General features: G+C 33.8%; 1 long non-coding RNA gene across 1 annotated transcript; it reads right to left on the reverse strand.

Annotated features, from left to right (window-relative positions):
* Positions 1-17239: 17239 nt before the first annotated feature.
* Positions 17240-22341, reverse strand: LOC129232406 (uncharacterized). The gene is made up of 3 exons (XR_008581354.1): positions 22185-22341; positions 20520-20613; positions 17240-17450 (listed from the first exon to the last, which is right to left on the reverse strand). It is a non-coding gene; the product is annotated as an uncharacterized LOC129232406 (long non-coding RNA).
* Positions 22342-25722: the final 3381 nt, after the last annotated feature.

Consider the following 25722-nt stretch of genomic DNA (forward strand, 5'->3'; position numbering starts at 1 on the left):
AATAATCAATCACGAATGCATGCGATCTCAACAACTTGGCGAAAGATGCCGCGCTGAACTTGCCATTTCATTTCATTAGGCACGAAGGCGCAATGTTCAGATGAAAGGAGCGAGCTTCTCCTCTCCAATACACATGCGTTGGACCCCTTTTATAAGGCTTAAGTTCGACGCACGACCGGTTAGTTAATCACGTGACAGATAATGATCACGTGGTCCAATCAACCAATCAACCACTTAGAATGGTAACCGGTTGATCATAGAACGCTGCGGTAAGTAACTGGTTACTTACCGGTCGACCGGTGAGGTTCGTCGAACTCAAGGAAGGTGTACGTACACACTTTTTTTACGTACGTACACGGATTTTTTTTTAATTTTTCACTTTAAAATTCTGTCTTTTTACAGTAGGTCAATGGTGCATAGTTACTATCGTTTCAGCAAAATAAAATTAAAAATATTAATTAGTAATTAACCAATTAAGATTTAAAGAGCTAATAAGCAGATTAGACACACAATTTTTTTAAAACACATTTCTACTATGGTTCTTTATGCTGTCTGTCTCCATCAAGAAGCTAAAAAAATAGTTTTTTTTTAAATGATATTTTGATTAATGAATGACAAAAAAAAAAAAATCAAGCTTTTCCCCGCAATTTTGCTTTCAAAAGTCCACTAAAAATTTACTTTTCAATTAATAGCTTTGATTGAAACAGACCACATTCACTTAATTTTATAGATCATAGTGGTTTCCAAATAATGATGATAGATTAATTCGCTTTTGCGTAATCATGTTTGGAAGAAAGCAACATATGGCAAAAATGTGATTCTTCAGAAATTGAGTTTGAATGGAAACAGGTTTTCAGAATTTTACATAAACTAAATATGAAAAAAGAGCATTATTTGCAGTATTAGAAGCCTCCGAGAACATAGCTAGGTCCTTCTTTTTCAATTTTTTTTACCTTTTTTCTTTTTGATGCCTCGCAACAACCTTCTTCTTTGCTTTTGAAGAGGCGTCGACTGTCGAAAACGTCCGGAAATCCTTAGTAGAGGTCCCTATTTTTACCCATTTAACCATAAAATGTCCTGGATTCATCCCCATTCGTCTCAAAACTTTAAATTCATGCTGATATCCACACTTGCCTATTTTCGATCAAAACTAGTGGCGCAGCGAAGAAAGGGTGGGGGGGGGGGGGGGACATTCTCCAGAGCCATTGGTTTTAACATAAATGCAAATTCTAACACAGCAGTTATTTATGCATATGAAAGGGCTGTTTTGATCAACAAAAAAGCAAATCTTCAGAAGGTATTTTTGATCAAAAAATCTCTTTCAAAAGGTATTTTTGATCAAAAACCCCTCCAGAAGGTTTTTTTATCAAAAAAAAAAACCCTCCAGAAGGTATTTTCGATCAAAAAACCCCTTCAGAAGGTATTTCTGGCTGCGCTAGTGATTAAAAACAAACTGCCGGTTTCGCAAAACAAAATTTTATAAACCAAAAAAAGAGCAAAATTTCGCACACGCTGTTTAAATCAGCGTAAACAAGCCAACTAAAATCAGTTCAACATCGTTGCAAAACAACAAAAATAAAATAAAATATATTGCAAATAAATATTTTTTTAATAAAACATAAATATTCAAATAAACTTCTAGAAAATTGTGTTTGTTTACATTTGGTTCAGATACCGAAACTAAAATTTTCAATGACAGTAACTCAACGAAAACCCCAGTAACTCCAGAAATGGCCCAAATATCGACGACATCTTGCCATCGTTTGAAAGCTAAAAGTTGGGGATTATTTTTAAACAATAAAAACAAAATTGATATTTTGGTCGATTTTCCCGATTTCAAGTGTGTACATAAACCTTAAGGATTTTTAAAAAATATATATACTCATTGGAAGAAAAAAAAAGAGAAATAAAGCTTGGTTCTTTTTTATGGTCAAACAAGAAAAATTTCAGAGTTTCGCGAGAGGATGTGCAAGAATGCCCACTAATTTCATTTTAGTTACGCGCCTGTGTAAACCAGAATCCCTTGGGCCCCTATATATACGAGCCGACGCATCAGCTCAAGATTAGATATTTTGGATCGGAGCGCGTGTTTGAGTGGTTTTCTTTTCTAGCCAGTTATCGCGTTTGGTGATAGTTCACTGTGATCAATTATTAGCGGCACGTGAATTGTTTATGAAATAAAATATTATTTTCGACAAATTTGGCGAAATCCGAAACTTTGCTGCGGTAACCCTAGCAGGCTCAACAATGAAAAATCCGATCCAAAATGGTTAAACTTAAGCTGATGCATCGGCCTATCTATATAGCGTGCCTAAGAATCCCTAAATGAAAACCCCTGACGTAAATGTCTGACGTAAAAAAAAACGTAGTTTTCATTTTCATGTATCGACTCTAGTGTAAACATATTTAGAGGTTATAAATCACGAAGGAATATAAATAAGTCATCACAAAATCTTTTTGTGCAGTTTGTCCAGAATTGGCACATATTTATTATTATAACAAAGTAGTGGCCGTGTTTTATTAGCAGAACTCTTGATGTCTTTGACAGAATTCCGCCACATAATATTTTAACGAAAATTAAGGATGGCTACAACTAGCAATCAAATTTTTACCCTAATTTTCAAAAGTTGATTTAAATGAAGGGTGAAGAGTAATATTAAGCGAACGTTTTGGCAAGTGGGACGTATTTAGTGCAAAAGACAACTTCAACCAGATATAATAAGCCTTACATCAATGTTAGCATTCAGGATGTGATTCGTTTCGTTATTGGTAGATAGTGAGTCAAGTGTTTCATAACGGCATATTGATAAAGTTCATTCTTTGGAATTGGATAGTATCGTCCTCCTTTTACTTTTGCAGGACTATACTGCCGTGTTCAGGTAAACGGTAGTATCTGCAGAAATGAGTTTTCGAGATATTTGAAGAAATGTGTGGTGGATTCAATACGAACAATAGGAAAATACAAATAGAAATGCAAAAGTGACGACCAGCAACAGGCTCTGGGCCCAGCTAGACTGGTTCTAGCCAATTTACAATCCCCAGTGAAGATCAATGGCCCTCTCAAAACTATCTACTACCTTGCTCATGACCACCTCTTCCGGTAAGCTGTTCCGAGGTTCCACTACCCTGCTAAAATAATAATTTTTCCTAATATCCATGTTAGCTTGAGATTTAAATAGCTTAAAACAATGACCCCTTGTCCTGTTTTCAGTGCTAAACTTCAGCCCCGTAACATCTTTCGTTTTAATAAATTTAAACAACTGAATCATGTCCCCTCGGTCTCTTCTTTGCTCAAGACTGTACATTTTTAGCCTTCTAAGCCTGGAATTACGGTCTAAATGAGAAAGTCCATTTATTAGCCTTGTAGCCTAAAAAAAAAAAAAAAACCTTGCCCTTGTAGCCTAAAGTGTGCAAAAATGTTGGAATTAGACGTTTTTTCTACCCTTTTTTTCAGCGGAAACTAAATAAGCGAGCTTGTACAATAAAGATAACGTGCAATAGCGGACGAAAATGCAAAAGAATGAAAAATTTGTAGTTACTGTTCTTGACTTGCACACTGTATTTGTTTTTCGTTTACTGCTTTTTTTTTCCGCTTTCTTTCTTTCTTTTTTTTTTTTTTTTTTTTTTTTTTTTTTTTCGAGCAATCACGATTGCTTATTGTTCTCATTTGACTGTTTTGATGTCCTATCTTTTTATTTTCCCACCGCCACCCTCTGCAGCATCACCGTCGACCGGCTCCTCAGGATGCTGCTCCTCTAGCGAAAACCATCTCCAGGTTGCATCCATATCCTACACACACACACGCATACATACACAACTACACACACACACGCATACATACACAACTACACACACACACATACACACACACAAACATAACTACCCACACATTCATGCCTGCACACAGACACAAACACATATGCCTACATACACATATGCCTACATACACATACACATATGCCTACATACACATCCCCCCCCTACCACAAACACTCATACGCACAACTACCCACACACTCATACCTGCACACAGACACAAACTCACACGCCTACATACACACACACTCGTAATTGCGAAAAACATAATTTGAATTCCAGATGTCAAAATTCAAATTAATTTTTATTTTATTTTTCCTTTCTTTTTTCTTTTTTTTTTAAATAATTTTTTAAATTTGGTTTCAGTTTGGCCACTGTTGTTGATATTTAGAGAGTAAACTATGTAATCACATTAAAATTGCCAATAATGGGAAAATGACATTAAATTGGAGTAAAAGGAAGTCATGTGATGCACACATCAGCTCGGTTTTCAATTTTAAATACCACTGCGTTAAGAATATATAAAGCATTACTTTAGAAAATAATAATGGACTTTTGTTTATAAGTGAAATCCAAAATAAAATAAGTGAAAAAGTTTCAAAAAAAATTTGTTTGAAAACTTTTCACCGGGCTTCAAACACGAACTGATCTAAAAAGGGGTCTCACTTTCCCCAACCAGCGTTGTTAGATTTACAATAAACACTTAGAGATATTTTGAGAAGTATTTTTTCTAAAATTAGTTAATTTACTTTCTTTGAATGTTTCATGTCGTGAAAATAATTTGAGAAAATCAATGATTACATACAAACCAAACTTTTGCCTCAATTCGGAATTTTTCGAAGTGAGAAACTTTTTATGAGAGTAGCGGTGCCCACCGGGGGGGGGGGGGCATGGCGCAGAAGGCGCCACTGAATTTTTTAGGGGGGTGTTTTGTTTATCTCATTTTGGGGGAGGGTCTTTCCGATATTTAGGGGTGTACCCCTGTATGAGAGGGCTTTGAAATTTTGTTGGGCAAAGTTCTGTATGACGGAAGTGACGCAGTTGTTTTGTGTGACGAAAAGACGCTCATTCGCTCTTCTCGCTTTCTTTCTTTCTCGTTGTCTGTAGTTGCGTGTACTGCGTTGAGTACAACTGCCGGTAAATCAACAGATCATCCGTTGATGCACGTGCGTATAACCAACCCATTTCAAGCCTTGTTTAGTGTTCTCGTAGTTTATAAACAACTAGCCGCCTGCGGCGACCAGCTGGTTCGCCTTCTAACGCCATTCGCCTTTCTGTGCAAGCAGCCACCTACGGCTCATATACCTTGTCATTTACCTTTTTAATTCAAGTTTGCCGCCTTCGGCGGCTGTTTAAATAAATTTGGCAGCATCATTAATCAATCCATCACTATCTCTTTTTTGTGCCATTTTTACGCTAAGATTGCCGCCTTCGGCTGCTATCTACCTTTACGATCCATCTCTAAATTTTCTTATCTATCTCTATTTATTTTAACATCCCCGCCTATTTCCTAATAAAAAAAAGATCACTCAAAAAACCGCTTTTTTATTTAAGTAGAGCAAAAAAAAAAGTTATCTTCAAAATTCCCCGTAGTGTGCAAAAAGTATCGTCTGACAAAGAAAAAAAAAATCTCGCTGCTTTTATTGAATTAAATGCGCACAACTATGAAATGTAACGTAATATAGGTACAGCAAAACGTCCAGCTTGAGGGGAGGAGGAGTGGAAAAAGAAAAAAATGCAATCCCTAAATGAAACAAAAAAAGGAAAGAAAAAAAGCAATACATACAGACACCTACAGCTGCCGGAAAAACACGTGGTCATTACGTAATAAAATGTAGAAGTAAGCTATATAGTAAAAAAAAAGATTAACATTGTTTGCGATTAAGATTCCGTCGTAAATATCGAATCGAAATCCAAGTAGTGACGTCAGAGGCATAAAGGAATGAAGAACCTTTTTTCGACCGATGCGTGGAAAGACATGATGTGTTCAGCATTAACAAAATTGTAAAAAAAAAACTATTGCTTATTTTTAAGAACTTTTTTCTTCTGAAGAGGACGAAATGTTTTTACTATTACCAACTTAAATTTTAGAAATGAGGCTTTGATACTTCTCGCAGGATGATATTAGAAAAAAATAAAACCCATGAAAAGCTGCAAATTAAAGGTTTTTTCAAAAATTCATAAAAAATTCAAAAACTGCTCTATCTTCAAAATTTTTTCATTCATTATATTTAAAATTAAATTTCCTATACTATAGTACAAAAAATATTTGTGTGGTGCGATTTGTTCGGGGTCTGTGAGGTAAAACGTACTAAAAAGTACAAAAAAACACATAAAGCATTAAATGACTTTTTTTCTAATTAAAATTTCAAAAATCGAAGCCCGAGGTGCACATCTTCGGCAAAAACTGCAACTGTATACCAAATTTCATCTTTCTAGCCCTTACCGTTTTCCCAGGAAGCGCGCCACACACACACACACAAACATCTTATTTTATTATATGTACTAGCCGCCTTCGGCGACCAGCTGGTCCACCTTTTTACGCCATTCGCCTTTTTGCACCAGGGTTGCCGCCTACGGCGGCTGCTTAGACAATTTAGCGACGGTATTAATCAATGTTTTTCTTTATATACCAACATTATCATTTGCCTTTTTACGCCAATGTTGCCGCCTTCGGCAGCTGCTTAAATAAATTTCGTGGCGATATCAATCAATCTATATCTATCTATATCATTAGTAGTTTGAATAAAATATTTTCTAGACCTATCTTCAGTTCCGTCGTTTGAAATACTTTTAAGGAGGGGAGGGGAGACACAAACGGTGTACTCTTCATGCAAATTTTGTCAAAAAATAACAAAAAGCACTCTCACTTTTATGTAAAAGCATTGTTTTTTCAAAGTCATGATGTGTGTGTGGGGGGGGGAGGATCGACACCCCGTTGAAGTTTTTTAAATGACGGGCATGTCTCTTTCTTGCTGTCCATCTACTATATCGACCTCTATATTTGTCTATCTATCTGTCTGTCTGTCTATACGATCTATGCCTATCTACCTCTGACAGTAATTAACACTCTTTTTTATTTATGTAAGTATTAATTCGAAAAAAAAAAAACATTTTTTCCACTCAATCTCCATCTCTGTATCTACCTAATCTAACCGCCAATCCGTAACAAAAACACAGATCATGCAAAAAATCGCTTGCTTTATTTATTTAATCAAAATAGTCTGCAAAAAAAAAAAAAAAAAAAAGGTGAAGAGAAGGCAAACGATTTCAGTTGGATCACGTGATGAGGTAAGTTAGGAACTCAGCCGGCAAGCGAACAGCTCGCGTTGTGTCCTGCATTAAAAAAATTGTAAAAAAAAACTATTGCGTATTTTTCAAAACTTTTTGCTTCTGAAGGGGGCGGAATGTTTTTACTATTACCAACTAAAATTTTAGAATTGAGGGTTCAATACTTGCCGCAGGATAGGTTTCGAAGAAAACTAAACCCAGAAAAAAATGTAAAATAAAGGTTTTTTCAAAAATCTATAAAAAATACAAAAATTGCTCTATCTTCAAAATTTTTTCATTCATCATATTTAAAATTAAATTTCCTACACAATAGTACAAAAAATATCCGTCTTGCGCGATTGGTTCGGGATCTGTGAGGTCAAAAGTACTAAAAAGTGCTAAAAATAACATAAAACATTAAATAACTTTTTTTCTAATTAAAATATCAAAAATCGAAGCCCGAGGTGCACATTTTCAGCAAAAACTGCACCTGTGTACCAAATTTCAGCTTTCTAGGCCTTGCCGTTTTCCCAGGATGCGCGCCACAAACACACACACACACACACACACACACAAACATCTTGTTTTATTATATGTATAGATAGATGAACGCCTGAAACATCTTGGCCGGACCGGGACTCGATCCGGGGTCTGATGGATTTGAAGCACAGCCCTCTATCAATTGAGCCACTGTATTAGTCAGTCAGGTTGCGCTGTGCGGCATTATTAGTATGTGTACGAAAACGATAATTTCACATCTTAAGAACGAGGATGCATACACATTTATTTCACGTACAGTGCTGGCCAAATTATTAGACTAAAGAGATTTTTTTTGTTTTTTTGTACACTATTTGTACTAAAATACTTTTTATTTTACTGTTAAAATACAGTACATGCTGTGCACTGATTATTACCTTATTTTAGCGTAATTTAATGCTTGCTGGTGGCAGCACTGTCTGCTTTGTTTATGATCTTTGTTTATCTACCTACCAGGAACATCAGCTTAAACAGTTCACTAATTCTTTTTATTAGTGTGTTCTGTTATATTTAAAGTTAGTTTTAGGTAATTAGTGCGTATGTGTATGTGGGTATATATAATAGTGAGTATAAACAATTTTTTAATTCCTTTTTTAAAAAGTCAAGAACTGGTGTAAACCTTGTGAAAAGTATACCAAAAAGACTTAAAATGCTCATCAAGAACAAGAGAAATCAAACTAAATATTAGATAATTATTTCACTGTTCGTTAATGTGTCTATAGTTAAGAGTAATCAGTAAAGAATTTACTTTTAAAACAGTCTTAGTCTAATAATTTGGCCAGCACTGCAAATGAATTAATGATAAGCACAAACTATGCTTGTGGTGTAATCCACATTCATTCAGTTTCTTTTTGTTTCGATTTCCGGCGCCGATCGAGAGCCGTTTGCTGAATCCTTTCTCTGCGCGTGCTGGAAAGTTTATGATGACGTCATTGATTCGCATTTCTGAGGTCACTGAACTTTTAGCCAACCGCAAGAAAGTTTTGGTTTTGAAATGATTTGTATTGGACAGGGAACCGCTTCGAGTCGGTTATTTGGATGATGTAATTTTTGTTCTAGAAGCTTCCATGAAATGTTGATAAAAAGGCCACGCAACGTTTTTTAGAGAGAGATCATATTTTTTGCTTGCATCGGAACGCCGTGTTGAAGAGCGAAGGGTTCTTGGCCCGATTCGCTCGGCCGAGTATGGCTCCTAAGCGGTCCTTTAGTTCGGTGTGCCTGTATTTGATGAGTGATTGTTTCGCATTGTGTTTTACTGCTGTGCCATGATGTTTAATATGCTGTGACCACATGTCTGTTCTGCCACTGTTTTGTGCGTTTGTGCTGACCATGCTTCCCGTTTGTAATGTGAAAAAGTGGGACAATAAATCGGTTATGTTCACGAACTCTCATGGATTATTCTTCGTTTGGACTTTCAGCTTTCCGTTACCCGGCATGAGAACTTCAAATGTACGTGAGTACGCTTCGTAAATATTTCGGTCTCAGTTCATGTTTGTAATGCCAACTTCTCCATTTTTTTCATGTGCTCTCGTAATCTATGTTCATATCATTTCGGAGTTGGAGTTCTCCCATAACAATAAGATCGGATGATCAAGCTGTCAAATCAAACTAATAGTGAATTCACTTTGTCGCGGGGTGAATTCACCGTTCCTGGTTTATGCTGAAATGTCTTTGTTTATTTAAACGCTCACCACTATACGGATTCACGAGCCGAACACAAGTTCTTTGAATGATTTTCTTAGCCTGTTCCCCGGCCTTCCCCACGCAACTACGCGACATTTTTGGTGCGTGACCAGTCCCATCTTTGGCGTTGTGCCAGTTCTTTTTCTTGTGAAACCGAGCTCATAAAAAAAAAAATAAATAAATTTGTGACACTTGATATTATGGGAATGAACTCTAACACTCAGTGGAAATTGTTTGCTTGTACATCTACTGTTGAAAAATTGTTTCTTTGAAATTTTTGTCATTCTAAGTCAAGTGAAATTTCTGGTTGTGCATTAATTTTTCTTTGACCATGCCTGCTAAAAGAAAAACCCGTCAGGTTGACCCAACTTTGTCAGCCGTGTCCAACACTGTTGATAATGCTAGTGTGACACAAACCCCTCAAAATGCTGCATCTTGTAGAACTTTCAGTTCTGGCAGATCCCCATTCATGCTCAATGTTGCTAATTTTAGTGGAGATCCCACTGAAACACAATATTTTGTAGAGCAGGTTAAAGATATAATTAGTGTTAATTCGTGGTCTGAAAAAAAAGGTGTCTTGTACATTAAAAGTAAATTGTCAGGAGCAGCACTTAAATATATTTTAGAGACACCAGATTTAAGGTATTCTGACTCAGTTACAAAAGTAACTGATGCATTGTTATCATTTTTTAAGCCGGTGGTTAATACTTATTCTATGAAGGACTTTCACTCCATTAACATGGAACAATCAGAGTCAATTTTGAATTTGGCTCATAGAATAAAATTAATTACCACTAGTGTTTTCAAAATTAAGAATCCTGAATTTCAAAATGAAATAATGTACCAGAAATTGTTGTCTACCATTCCGTCAGACTTTAGAGTCAAAATTCTAGAACTTGACATCAAGTCATTTGACTTGGCTGTAAAAAAAATTGAGGAATTGCAAAAATTGAAAGATGATGTTAAATCTTATGAGAATCCTCAATTTTCTGATGAACATGTTTTGGCACTACAGGAAAAAATTGTTTCGCTAGAATTGCAACTGGATCAAAATAAAAGGGGTGTTCAGTCTAAAGCTAAACAAAATGATGGTTATCCAAAACAAAAATTGTTTGCTTCTCAGGAGCATTTGGACACTATTCCTAGTAATTCTGCATGTGAATCTAAACAATTTGAGGTGTCGTCAAGACAATTTCCTCAAAACCGTCAATTCAGAAAACTGTTGTGCAGATTTTGTGGTAAAGCTGGTCATGTGCAAGAAAGATGTTTTGTGTATTTAAAACAAATGAACAACAGTGCTCGATTTCAAAATCGACGACTTAGGTCTAATATTTCTCATGGTCGAAACAATTTTTTCAGCCAATCTCATAATTCAAATTTTGAGCCCTTGGGCCGTTCTGATTATTTTGAAAGACCTGTGTCGGGAAATTTTTCTAATACTGATAATCAATCGAATTCTAGAGCTATTAGATATAATTTCAGAAATGATAATTATCGTCAAAATCAGAGGTTTAATAACAGGTTCAGAAATCATCAGGTGAACTGTCTGAGTTTTTCGAGAATTATAAAAGATAAAATTCAATACAATGATATGGGTACACAGTATTCTCCCATTAAGTGTGTTAATGCTTCCCAAACATCTTTTGTGTATTCAAACAATGAATCTGACACACAGGCATCAGAAAAAATTTTGTCTTTTCAAAATTGTGCACCAGTGGTAACCTCTGATCATCAAATTCAAAATAGAAGTCTGTTGGTACAAAACCCAGAGCCCAGATTTCACTTTCCACAGCCAGTTCACCATACTGCAGAGTTTTTGCCTAATTACAGTTATAATTTTTGTCCAAACAAAGACAAAAATGTTGTTAATCCTTGTCCAGGTGGTAATTCAAATGTTCGTATGGTACATGATGCAAAGGACATGAGTTCCTTGTGTACTGTAAATCAAAGCAATGTCATAAATGCCACACAAAATGCTAACATGAACTCTAATGATTTGTATCATAATTGTGGTGTTGATTTTCCTGTACCTCCTCCACCTGGTTTTCATAATTTTTCTCAAAATAATATGTCTTTTACACCTCATAATATTCCTTTTGTACCACAACCACCTATTTTCAATAACTCGGTGCCAAATTTTCATAATGTAAATCCTTCTGGCCAAAATAATTCTACTCGTGGTGGTAATGTGTCAGATCTGACTCGCTCTAGTGGTCATACTTACTCGAGACCTGTTCAAAAATCCACCGGTGTCATTAAAATTGGCAAAACTCTTGCAACTCAAACTTCTCCTGTGAAAAATAAGTCATCATTGTCGGTTGAAGCTCAGGAATTTATTCCTGCAGCTCTGGTAAATGTAAGATTACAAAGTTCACATCATGAGGACTTGTCAAATAAGTTGCCATTAGTCAAAGTTCAAATTTCTAATTTGTTTTTTCCTTTTTTAATTGATTCTGGAGCTAGTCTTAGCATTTTGAGTGATGATGTTGTCCAGAAAATTAAACAAATTGTCAAAATCAAAAATTTAGGAAGACGAATAACTGTATCCACTGTGAATTCCAGTGTAGATTTTATTTCATGTGTAGAATTCTCATTTAAAATTCAAAGTAATTTCTTTCGTCATTCTTTCTACATTATGAATATTAGAGATAATTCTCCATTTGTGGGAATTCTTGGTTATGATTTCTTAACTAAACATAACATGTATATTCTACCTAAAGAGAATGTATTATTTTATGACGGTAACAAATTTCCTTTGTTGAGGAGCCCTCATGAACTTGACAACAATGTGAACTTGTGTAATAATTGTAGTGCTTACACATCTCCCAGTTTGGAAGCAATGAATAGAGTTCAGGTTTTTTCTAAACAGTTTGTTGAACCAAAACAAACTGCTCTCATTAAAGTTTTTGCTCATGGGAAGTTAGACAACAAATCACATTTTTTGTTTACAATTTGTGATTCGGTAAATTCAGTTAAAATTGAAGAGTCGATAATTTCTATTGATGAGGATCCGAATGGGCAGCTGTGCAAGAAAAATTCTTTTTATTTATACGTTGAGAATCATTCTTCTCAAAAAGTTCATCTCAATAAAAACATGACTTTGGGGCACTTGAGTCAAATTGACCATATTCAGGAGATTGAGAATAAAAATAATGAGCATTCACTGAACTTTATTCAGGCATCTAATGAAGTTGTGCAACTCAGGGAAAAAGAATTTAACTTGGAAAATTTTAATTTGGCTCATTTAAAGGATAATCAACTGTCTGACATGCAAAATTTGTTGAAAGAAAATACACAGTGTTTTTCAAGTTCTTTGAACTCTCTCGGTCATTCAGACAGAATCAGAGTTGATTTTCAATTCACTCATGATTATCCAATTAAGGCGCTTCCTTTCCCCATACCTCAGAGTCTTCAAGAAGAAGCTAAAAATCAATTAAATCAGTTACAAGAGGCTAACGTGATTTCTAGGAATTTATCTAACTATGGTTGCCCCTGTCTCCTGGTGAAGAAAAAAGATGACGGATCAGGTGTACAAAAGTACAGATTGGCCTTAGACTTAAGACTTTTAAATGCCATAATTGTTCATTCATCTTACCCGCTTCCGAAGATCCATTCCCTGATCAACTCATTATCAGAATACAAATATTTTTCAACTTTGGACTTACATGCTGCCTATCATCAAATTGATTTACCAGAAGAGTACCGAGACAAATTTTCCTTCACTACACCTTGGGGTACCTACGCTTTTCACAGAATTCCTTTTGGCGTGGCCAGTGGAGCGAGCATACAACAACATTATTCTGACACTGTTTGTGAACAAACAAACATGGATGGAATCTTTAGTTATCAAGATGATTTGATTGTAGCTTCCAGAACCTTTGATGAGATGAAGGTTAAGCTTCAGAAACTGTTTTCAGTCCTTAAAGACTTTAACTTGACTCTGTCACCGAGGAAATGTCATTTTTTCATGGACAAAATAGATTACCTGGGATTCCAGATTTCTTAACATAAAGTCTTGCCAATCTCGTCAAATATTGTGAAAATTACTTCCTTTCCTCCACCAAAAACAAAGAAGCAGCTGAAGCGTTTCATTGGTATTTGCTCATATTACAGAACACTCATATACAAATTTTCTGATTTGATTCATCCACTGAATCAGTTGACCCATCCTAAAGCAGTTTTTAAATGGACAGATGAAGTAAATGAATGTTTTCAAAAATTGCAAGAAGTGTTTTTCAAGAATCCATATATTGTTCAACCGAATTGGAATGAGAAATTCTATGTGAACACAGATGCAAGTGGACTGGCAATAAGTGGTGTGCTCTTGCAAAAGAGGGATGGTCTGTTTATCCCAATTTCTTTCTTTTCGAAATTGCTTTCTCCAGCTGAAACAAGGTATCCTGCTATAAAGCTAGAATTGATGGCAATTGTGAAGACTCTCGAAGCATTCAAGTCATACATATTTAATCGCCACATCTTTTTATTATGTGATGCCAAAAGTCTGAAATTTTACAGTAAAAACTCGTCTCCTGCATCTTTAACTACTCGGTGGCTAATGACTTTATCTGAATACAATTAATCCTTCTTACATTTGGCTGGTGAAAAAAATTTATTTGCTGACATGCTCTCTCGCACAGACCTTACAAATCATCAAGTTGATATAGTATCAGATCCTTCTTTGTTACGTGATAATCGAATTAACCCTGTGGTTGACACAACTTCCGATAAGGGGGAAGTTTTACCGGAAATTGTTGAAGTGTATGAGGATAATACTGGGAATTGTGTAAACACTGATGGTTCTGATCAAAATGTTAATTTTGTTGATAATGTACAGAATTCTGGTACACTTTTACAACATTGTGTTAATGTGTTGAGTTTAATTGATGTTGGAGAAAAGGAGAAAGATCCTTTGTTGCAAGTAACTCAGTCGACAATTTTAAAAGAGCAATTAAAAGATCCTAAATTATCTGTCATTTATAATAATATTCTTAATAGAGTTGCTCTTGAAAAACATAACAAATTTTGTATCCATCCTGAAACTTTGGTTTTAATGATGTGCAAAAGTAATTCATCTAATGATGATCAGGAAAATTTGAAAATTGTCATTCCTGATTCTTTAAAAGCTAAAGTTTTAAGTATTGCTCATCATTCACATCTTGGCATAAATAAGACTTATGCATTTCTAACTAAAAATGTTTATTGGGAGAGAATGTATGTTGACTGCTTAAATTACTGTGCTAGTTGTACCAAGTGCATTCAGGCAAAGCCTCATCGTATAAACAAAGCACCCTTTCAGGAAACCTTTTCACCTGTTAAATGCAATCAACTAGTGACACTCGACATCGTTGGACCTCTCGGCAATAACAAATATATCTTAACTGTCATTGATGCCTTTTCGAGACACTTAGAGTTGTATATTTTGAATAATATAACGGCTGTGTCAGTTGCTAAGTCTTTCTTTAAATACGTCACTTTGTTTGGTAGACCTGAATTAGTTTTGACAGATCTTGGTCGTCAGTTCAATTTTGAACTATTTGCTAAATTTAATCAGCTTTTTAATATTCAGTTAAGGCACACTACGTCGGCTAATGCCCAAGCTAACACTCTGAGTGAGAGAGTGAATTTATCCATTAAAACTTCGATTAAAGCTTTGCTAGCATCAGGTCTTGATTTTGATTATGCTGTTGATGTTCATAAAGCCTGTTATAACGCGTCCACACATTCAACTACTGAATTCTCTCCTAATTTAGTTCATTTCGGTCGAGAATTATCATTAATTACAGACATTGTTAATTTTAATATTAATCCATCTTTGGATTCAGCTTTTGAATTGCACAAACTTTTAGAGCAATTGCAATTTGTTTATCGGGAGGTTTACCAGAATTCTGTAAGTAAGAAGTTGGCACAAAATGAGACCCAAAATTCCAATTGTAAATCTCGAAAGATCAACGCAGGCGACTGGCTGTATCTTAAGTCGAAAAATAAGTTTCGTCCATCATTTAGTGGACCTTTCTTTTGTAAACGTATAGTATCTCCTGTTCTTGTGCTCATTCAAGAACTGAATAATAAAGCGGCACCTCTGAAAAAGATACACATCAACCGATTGATCAAGGTCCAGAAACGTCTTCCTTATCTTCAAGAAAATCAGTTGTCAAACGATGATGTTGTTCAGCGTCCTGATTCGCCTCAACCGTATCAACTCCCTGTTCCTGATGAGCCTGTTGACATACCCGTGTTGCGACCACCTTCACCTGAAGTGAGTGTCGATCGACTGGATGCTGAGCTGCCTGTCCTGTCGCCCCATCAGAGTCCGAATGCTGATGCTGTGCCCTCTGCTTGCCTTTCCCGAGATGCCAGTCCCTGTGGTGATGCTCCAGTGCCTCCCAGCCCTCAAGCTTCAATTCCTGATCCAGAAATGAGATGTCCCTATCCGTTACCCTAGTAGCACAAAAAACCGAACGACGTAGAAAAACTTTCAAAAACAATATAGAACTATATTTTCCCCGACGTCGAACTACTTAAAAACTTGCCACTTCCGTTACGTTCACGAATATCGGCCATGAACATTCAGGAATAACGGTCCTGAATATTCAGAAATAACGGTTCTAAAACCGATCGACATAGAAAAATTTTCAAAAACTACATAGAACTATATTTTAACCGACGTCGAACTACGTAAAAACTTGCCACTTCCGTTACGTTCACGAATATCGGCCCTGAACATACAGGAATAACGGTCCTGAATATTCAGAAATAACAGTTCTAAAAACCGATCGACGTAGAAAAAGTTTCAAAAACTACATAGAACTATATTTTCACCGACGTCGAACTACGTAAAAACTTGCCACTTCCGTTACGTTCACGAATATCGGCCCTGAACATTCAGTAGTAACGGTTCTATATCGTCGCCCTAATTGATGACGATATGAGAATTGCTATGAGGCGTCAATATGTCATTTTTTTTTTAGATACAATAATTTATAAATAAAGAGTTTTTACACTTCTTTCAAAACATATTCATCATAATTGCGGTTGATGTTATTAAGTAAGAAGGTTTTGTACTATTGCTCGGCACAAGCATGCAATTTCATACATCAGATGCATTTGTGTTCAAGATACATGAAGCTCAAGCATTTTCCCGATTTCATTCATGTGAAACAGTGCTTTCTATTTACGTACTTAAAGTACAATGAAATATTAAGAAAAAGCCCTTTAAAAAAAGGAGAAAATAAACTTTTTAACCCAATATTGAAAGAAAATTGGCCTTTTTCTAAAATTCTTAAATGAAAAAAAAATTAAGTAAATAATTAAAATTTAATAAATAATAATAAATAAAATAGGATTAAATAAGACGGTTAAAATCTTTCACGTTTTGTAAATATGATGGCTTTTTGCAGCACAAATTTCAGAAATAATTTCTGCCCAACATATTTTTTTGTCAGAAAATAAAATAGTAAAAATAAAGCTTTCTTACAGTAAAAAAAGTCAACCTCAAATTCCAATAAATACAAAATAATCATTAAATATATTTTACTAATTATACATAAATCACCATAATATACCTATAAATGACATCTTCAATAAAACAATAACCACATCAGTAAAAACAGTAGAAATAACAGAAAAATAAGAGTATACTTAAGTTTTTCTAAGCATGAGCCTACAACCTTAAAACTGAAATTGTACTTTTTCAGCAATGCCTTTTAGTAGCAATTTTTAAAAGCATTAACAAAGGAATGCAGGTTAAGGCTCTTAGATTTTCTTTCATGCAAGGCATGAAATTACTTAGTAGTTTCTCAGCTTTTGGGGATCAAGTTGTTATTCAAGAGTCAGACTACTCGTTGCAAAATACAATATCTTGCCTAAATAAAGAGTAGAAGCAAAACTATTTCTTAAAATATTTATTAAAAACAAATTAAACAGAACTGGTTTACATAGTATATACAGGAAACACTGCATCAGCTGTAAATATATGAAGTCAATTAAACACACTCAGGTAAAGACTAGAGCAACAAAATCTAATCATCCATTCACCATAGAGCATTGGGATTGTTCGCAGCACTCAATCCTTTCCACACATGAACACTTCAGAATACTTAACCAAATCTTGTTTTCACGTATTGAAATAGCATAGGGAGCACAAGCTGAAAAACATATAAGAATTAAAAACATTTAACATTTTTTTACTGTACAAAATAATAAACCATCAATTTTTGACTGTATACCGAGTAAGAACAATCTGTTTTTAGATAGTCACAGGGGAGAATTGAATTAGTCATGTTGATTGTACCAGTAATGTAATGTTAAAATTGCAAAAAATGCACTTTACTTTGAAATAGTATGAATGGCTCAGCCAAGGGGTTTTGGAGTCAAACCTCCCGAATAGAACTCGCAATTTCAACACATATTGCAGGGTTTAGTTTTTACCACGACATGGGGAAAACTAGGTTTTTTGCAGGTAGAAACTGTGGTGAAAAACCTAGAAAATATTGTCAGCCTGCTTAATCAGGCAACGGTTGAATGAATACCCTGTTTATATGAATAAAACCTCTAAACCTCTTGGTACCGAATATTTCTCCACAGAAGCAATGTTAAAGATCCCCACTTAATTGAATAATTTCCCCCAATAATCAAATAATATTGATCAGCTTTTGTTAATATTTTTGTTGAGAAAAATTTTGAATCGACTAGATATAAGCTAAGAACAGCTATTGATGTAAAAATGTAAAATAATATTTTTCGCTATCAACAGGAGAGGAAGCATTCATTTTCCATCAAAACAACTCTTCTGATCCATCTAATTTCTTTTGTCGTTGCTATTACAAAAAAAAAAAGCGCAGCTGAAAAATTTAATAAAAAAAAGAAATATACACATTTCAGACAGTAATAAATTGATAAATACAGTACGCTCTTAATGTCACGAAATCGAAGGAACAGTAAATATATATAGGTAGTTTTCGACATAACAAGGTCATAACCATAATAAAATAATATTATTCTAAAAATCAGTCACGATCACTAAAAATAAGTGGAAATATGTATTGAAAAAAAAGTCTTAAAAGAATAACAATTGAAATTTTTTAAATGAGTCAAAATTAGAGAAAAAAAGAATGCTCTAGTGAAGTAGCAAAACGTAATAATTATCACGACTAAATTGGCAAAGATTTCGATTACCAAATTGCAGAATGGTTTCAAACGAGATTCGAACGCCCCAATACAAAAGAAGTTGCACAAAAGATTGCACCATTCCTTGTGTCTCTAAAGGGGGTTCCCGTTCATCTCCCCTTTTTATGGAGGTGAAAATCGAGTCAAAAGGTTCAACCGAATGGTGTGAAAAGTTTTAAGCACTTTTTTAGGCTTCTCAGCAGGCTTGGCAAGGTTTTGGACAACAGTAAAAACCCTGGTTTTTACCATCCTGTCCAAAACTATATTTATAGAAAAATTGTAGTTTGTGACAAAACATCAAAAACAAAATAAAATGTATCAAAGTAATGTTATATATTGAACATTAATTCAATGTGAACATTCAACTTATTTATGCAGCTGATTTTAATCTAGTTACATAGAAATTGAATTCTTGATCAAAATTTTAATTTGTATGCATTCGTTTATTTTTTTTGATAAAGTAATCAAATTTCCCTAGTTGATACATGTGCAAAAGACAGTGGGGTTGGCAAGGTTTATAATGCCCTGTTCAAAACCCTAGTGTCCAAAATTATTTTCTGAGAAACTATATTTTGTGAGAAAATATGACAGAAAAAAATGTGTCAAAATTGTTTTTTTTTTTTTTCGACTATTTAATATATTTATTCAACGTGAACATTTAAGTATAAATATATATGTATTTATACAGCTGATTTTAATCTAATTACGTAGAAATTCAATTCTTCATTAAAAATTTCAATTTGTATGCATGTTTTTTTCCTAGCCATAAACCAAATTTTTTGACATTTATGCATGTGTACAAAAGAAAATGTTCAAAATATTAGTGCAATAATCGACTTAAATGCAAAAATTTTTTTGTAGTTACAGGATGTATTATACATCAAAAGTGAAACTAAAAAAAGAATATTCACAAGTTTTGAAATGTAAATGTTTAATCATTAATTTATTAATCTTTAATCCATGATTTTAAAAAAAAACCGAAAAAATTAAGCTTTTTTGGCACCTAAATATGTCACATTTAATAACATTCCTTTGAGTTACAAATGGAACTAAATTTATTTTAATGTCACCAAAGTTAATAAAACTTATTTATTAAAAATGAGACACAAAAAAGGCAAGTATAGAAAATATGAAAATACTTTTGGTTTAAAAATAAAAGCAAATAAATCATTTTTTTAAGCAAATAAAACATTAAAAGCAGAAATGTGCAGGAATACTGTAGACGTGTGTTTTGGCATTACAAGGAATGCCTTTTAATCCACAAAATGCGAGTTTATGTGTTAAAAATATCCGACAAAAGTCGGATATTTTTGTAGGATGTCTTTACATTCATTAGCTCACACTTTATGCACTGAAAAAGACGTTCCTTGCAACACAGAAGCACGGGTCTGCAGGATTTCTGCACATTTGTACTTTTAACACTTTATTTGCTTTAAAAAATTATTTACGTTTGGCAACTAGAACTATTATAGGTTGATATAATTTGTTTTAATTCCAACTTGATTAATCATACCTTTTATTTATTTGCTTTCTTCTAATTTTAAAAATAACATTTTTGTAAAATTTTTGACACAAGCAAAAGTTTTTAAATGATGCATAATTAAATTTCAGATGAAGTTTTGTTTTAAAAACTGTTATATGGACATGGAGGTCTATACTACAGTTCCAATGAGTTCAAAATTCATCATGTGTTTGTCTGTGGTTCTTCTTAAAGTATATTTGATACTCAGCCAAGTAGTGACAGGTTGAGTACTCGGCACAAGTGCTACTCAGTACGTCTCTAATAGGGAGAATTCTCAGAAATACAAACACTGGCGCACTTAAATACAAGACGATTCTTTTAAGTAGTTCATTGATAGTTAAGAATCGAATTTGAAAACTGATAACATTAAAAAATGTCATGATAACAAAAAGAGATTTTAACATGCAAATGAATAGAGAAAATTGGGACTGAGGGATTCTGATACTAGCAATAAAGGATTGATAACATTGACCCCAATCATATAAGGCAGAGACTACTGTACATTTTCTATAATATGAGTTCTTACCATTTTTGTCCGGGTCTGCAGCAACATTATTGCTTGTTGAGTATATCCCAATAACTTTCCTGCAGATTTTCCAAGCACTAACTAAGTAACAAATCTGTAACAGATAAAAAAAAAATGTATGCAAACAACAGAACTATCCATAAACTAAACACACACACACACAAAGGGGGGTAGGTACTTTACATAAATGAGACAAACATCAAAGTTAGAAATCAGCAAAAAATCCTACTGGTCCTTCGGGCTAGTCAACAGCAACATTATTGGTCCGCTTTAAATTTAACCAATAAATATGTCTGTACGTAAAATTATTTATGCTTTATGATTGCATTTATTAAGTAATCTTTACTAATAATGAAGCTGAAAGTCTGTATCTGAATCTCTGTCTATTACGCGCATAGCGCCTAGACCGTTTGGCCAATTTCCATGAAATTCGGCGAACACCTCAAAGTGATTTTTTCAAAATTCGATTTTGTTCTTTTTCTATTCTAATTTTAAGAACATTTTACCAAGCAAATTATAATAACGTGGACAAACAAATGCCAACAATGTGTGCCAAGTGTCAAGCAATTAACGAGGAATTAATCATCCATCATTTGAAATATACAGGCGAACCAAATGACCTTTTAATTTTCTACGACTGGCATAGCCATCCGGGTACCACTAGTTTTAAATATAACTTTCTTTATTTTTAGCTAATTGATTTAACATTAAATAAAGCACTATATTCAAAATTTGTTTGGCAATAAACATTTAATTTTTAAACAGTCAAGTTTAAACAGTCGGAAAACTAATTTCATTAATCAACCCTTAAAATGGGCTACCAAAAATTCCAGTCCGGGACCAGTGAACCAGCCGTAATTTTGAACGCTGAACAATATGCACTATTATCAACAAAATGAACTAATTTTACACAAAATAAGTGAAACTAGAAAATTATGAAAACATTTTTTAATGTTCATAACCTAAAAGACCTTGCACTGAAATACAAAAGCAAAATTTTGAGCAGCAAAGGTAAACACACTTTCAATCTTTTATTTATTTTTTTCAATAATAGTGAAATCCTTTTCCTCATTTAGTAAAAAAATTATTTCATCCACCCCATATCAATATAAAATGCATTGGATTGAGATGAAACTGAGAAACTAATTCCTAATCCTAAGTAGAAAGGAGAGTCTGCAAAACTTATTTGCATCTTAAAACGCTAATCAAGAAAATGCATTTGAACAAAGTACTTCAAAAATACTTACAGGACCAAAATAGTTTGAACATAAAACCATCTTAGATGCATAGGAAATAATATTATTTGTACATTATTTGCTAACAAATCTTATGCAAACATTACCAAATATAAATATAATTATCTCAACCGTAAACAATAAAACAAAAAACAAATATCAAAGCAAGTGTACTAAATTAAAATTTGAAGGGGTAAGAAAATAACTGAAATTATTGGGGGGGAGGGGGGGGGAATGCTACCTCAATTTTTAAAAGCTGGAAAATAAAAATAACATGGAATAAGATCAACAAAAGAAAAACACACAATTCCAAATACTCAACTCACAATAGGAAAAAATAGCGTTGTAAATAATACAAAATAATACAAAGCCGAAAACTACAGAATCATAACATTTTATATTTTGTAACTTTGCTTGTAATGTTACTTACTTAAATTGTAGTTCATTATGATGTTTCAATATGCTGAATCCAATTTATCAATGGCGATGTTTCTTTCCCAAAGTTGCCATGCCGTGATGCCGTTTGCCGCCATACAAATACAAAATGGAAGTAGCGACAAGTCATCATGATCACGTGACATCCGGTTCCGGAATTGGTCTTGTTATACAGAAGTTATACAGATTCACGTCGAAATTGGTCAAAAAACGTTTTTCGATGTTTGCAATTTTTTCTATTTACTACTGATTTCTATACAAATAAGAATATAGCTATATTTTCGAATAATAAAATGACACATTGATTTCTTAATGACACATTGATGAAAATAAGCAGTAAAAACTTCGAGGTATTTCTTTTAAAGATTGTTTCGATATCTGCATCTTCAGAGTTTTTTTTTTTTCTTTTAATAATCTGCCAATGAAAATATGCCAAAGAAAAAGTATATTTATTTTCCTCATTTGATTTAAAACAGCTTAAATATGAAATTTTAAAAAATGTCGAAAAAAAAAAACATATTTTGGCACAGATCTATGTTTAGAAAACCATATGGGGATTTTTTTATAGATTGACGTCGAAGTATGTCGGTGTCACAATATTTTCTTTCGACATTAAACGACTTTTTTCGACGTTCGCGAAATTTTTCTATTTTTCTCCTAAATTGCATATTTATAAGAAAAATTACGAAATAAACGCTTTTAATTATGGCTAACTATTTTTAAAAAATCGAAACAAGAAGTAAAAACCACTTTTTATATAAAGCCAGTGAAAAAAATATACTTTGACATAGTTCTATATTTTAAAAACTGTATCCGTTATGAATCGGGATTCAAAACGTCGATCTGTGTCGGTCCTATGTCGTTCTATATTTTTGTGCTACTAGGGTAAGAAACCGCCGTTAGTGCCTCTTCTTGTGTCCATGCGTGCTACTGCCTTGATGAGATCTGCTGCCTGCCTGATGTTTTGGCTGACCTGCCCTTCAGATGTGATCGCCTGCTCCCAATGATGTGTTTGACCGTGTCTGAACCAGCTGCTGATGAGCCTTTGGTGTCCTCCTGTCACCTGATGTTGTGCCATGCCTGTTGACGTCCTCATGTGGTAGCTGACGACATTCTTTTGGTGTAACACTCTCACGAACTTTTTTTTCTTTTTCAGCAAGAACTTTTAAATTCAAAATTCAAGATTGAAAAAAAAAATGAAGAAAATTTGGACTGGTCTCCTGAAAAATTCAAGTAAAATTTTTGTTCTTCTGGAACTTTCTTCAATTACTCTCACGGTCAAGTATTTGTAAAATTTTTTTTTGGTCAAAATTTTTTCTTTTGCATTGCAGTACTTTCTTGGTAGGTTTGGAGTTCCATGTGCATGATGAGTTGACCTATGCTGGCGGAAAATTCATTTTGGCTGCTTGTTGAAATTGTAAAAATTCTTTTTTTATGTAAATCATGGTTGGGATAACTCTTTACACAAACAAATATTGGTTAGCGAAAATATTTTTTTTTGTTTCAGTTTGTTTTCTTTTAACAAAGAAAAAAAAAGTATCAAGGTGTTTTTTTGAAAAACAAAAAATTTTTTCCTTTTGATTTTGAAAATTGTTTTGTCCCATTTTAAATGTTTTTCAGAAGTTAGTTTGTTGCTTTCAGTACAAAGAGTACCTCTTGTGATGCAAATAGTATGCGGGCTGGATGAGATCATTTCTGGTCATTTCGTCATGCATGGTTGGACTGCTGTGCAGCCTCAGAATCGTCTCGAGAGGTCAAAATTGTCAATGCAAGTGCAGTTTTCGATTGTGCATGCAGTTGTGTTTGGTTTTGGTTTTCTTGAAAGCTCTGCTTGTCCATCGCGGCCGTACATTTTCTTTTAATTTTGTGAGTCCCCTTTTTTTCATTGGAACCGGCACTAGTCCCCGCATCTCAAGAATTGTTCTTTCTGCTTTGTGCAGCTTTCACCAACGTCTTCTGATTTGTTTTTTTTTGACAAAGAATTTTTTTTTTTGTTTCATTTTTGAGCATTTGTTTTTCATTCAAAATTTTCATGTGTTTTGGATTTTCGTTTCTTGTGTCAAGATAGTGTATGGAGTATTATGAAATTTGACAGCCATGTGGGGTTATATATATAACGAGTGATTGAATTGTTTTCAAGTGCTGTATATGCTGTTCTTGATGCATTGATGTAAATATTTGACTTGTGTATTGTCATTTTTGTTTGCCCTTTTTGCAGGTTGACTGGTTGAAATGATTTGCTGAATGTGAAAGGTTCATTTGATGGTACTTCTTGGTTGGGTTGAGCCCTGTTGAAATTGGTGCACCTACCTAATGATGATGTTTCCCTGTTTTCCCCGTTTTGGTTTGTGTTGTTGAGGTACATTTTTGGCTATCTAAATTTGTTCAGATCTGATGCCTTTTTTATTTCGACCTCAAAATTTCACAGATTTGGAAAACTTTTTTTTTTGTACAAAATTGATTTGTGAAGTGAAGAAAAAATCTTCCTTCGTACCTCATTCAAAATTGTAACCTTCTTGGAGTACCAATTGAATGACGTGTGAAAACTTGAAATGAATGATTTGAATGATGGGCATTCTGCGTACACATGTATATTTGCTTTGTTTGTTTGTGAAATTCCATGTTTTTTTTTGAAGTGAATTTAGAGCATGCAATTTTTTTTTGATATAATTGAATAGTTAACATCTCTGATCAGAGTTAATGGTGTTAATGTTTTTTTCTTTTGGTTGAAGTAAGGCTGTTGATGCAGTGTGTACACACATTTTGATTTTGAGATCCACTAGTGGTTGTAAATATTGAAGATTTGAAATATGGCCATTTTGTATATTTTGTTTTGATTGGAATGAAAAGTTTTGTGCATTTCACAGATGTAAATTTTTTTTTTGATTTTGATTGAAGGTTTGATGCACCCATGTTCTGTGTTAGCTGAAACACTGTATGTATAAAGTGAATTGCATTTGAGTTATTTTGATTGCATGATGTGTAAATATTTTGAAATAATTTCAAGAAAATTTTTGAAATGGAAGCAAGGTTTTTTTTTTGGAAATAAGTTTTGAATTTGATATTGTGAAATGACATGTCAAAAATTTAATGCATCAAATTTTTGTTGGTTTGAAAAATGTTGTGTATCCTTGTACATATGAAGAGGAATGAAAGTGAATTTTTTTTATTTGGATACAATTGAGAGCCTTTGCAAAATTTTTTCTGGCCTTTTCGTGGAACCTTTGAAAACGGAATTTTTTTTTTACACTTTGAAATTGTTTGGCCATGTTGCTCTCTGTTTGTTTGTATGGCGTTTTGAAAATTTGTATGGTTGGCCATGCTTTATGCCATTGTACATATTTGATTTAAAAAGAAAATTTGTGGCAACTTTGAAATTTGAAGAGTTTTGTTTACTGATGCTCTCTTGGGAAGTTTTCAGGCTCAATTAGAATTAGTGAAGTTTGAGGCTGTTTTTGCCATGTTGCAAAATTTTTGAAAATCTGAGTCTTTGTAAATAGTTGTTTTCCATATGATTCTCCTTTTTGTGTGGC

Source organism: Uloborus diversus, unplaced genomic scaffold (genome assembly GCF_026930045.1).
Source record: "Uloborus diversus isolate 005 unplaced genomic scaffold, Udiv.v.3.1 scaffold_12, whole genome shotgun sequence".
In the NCBI taxonomy this organism is placed as follows: Eukaryota; Metazoa; Arthropoda; class Arachnida; order Araneae; family Uloboridae; genus Uloborus; species Uloborus diversus.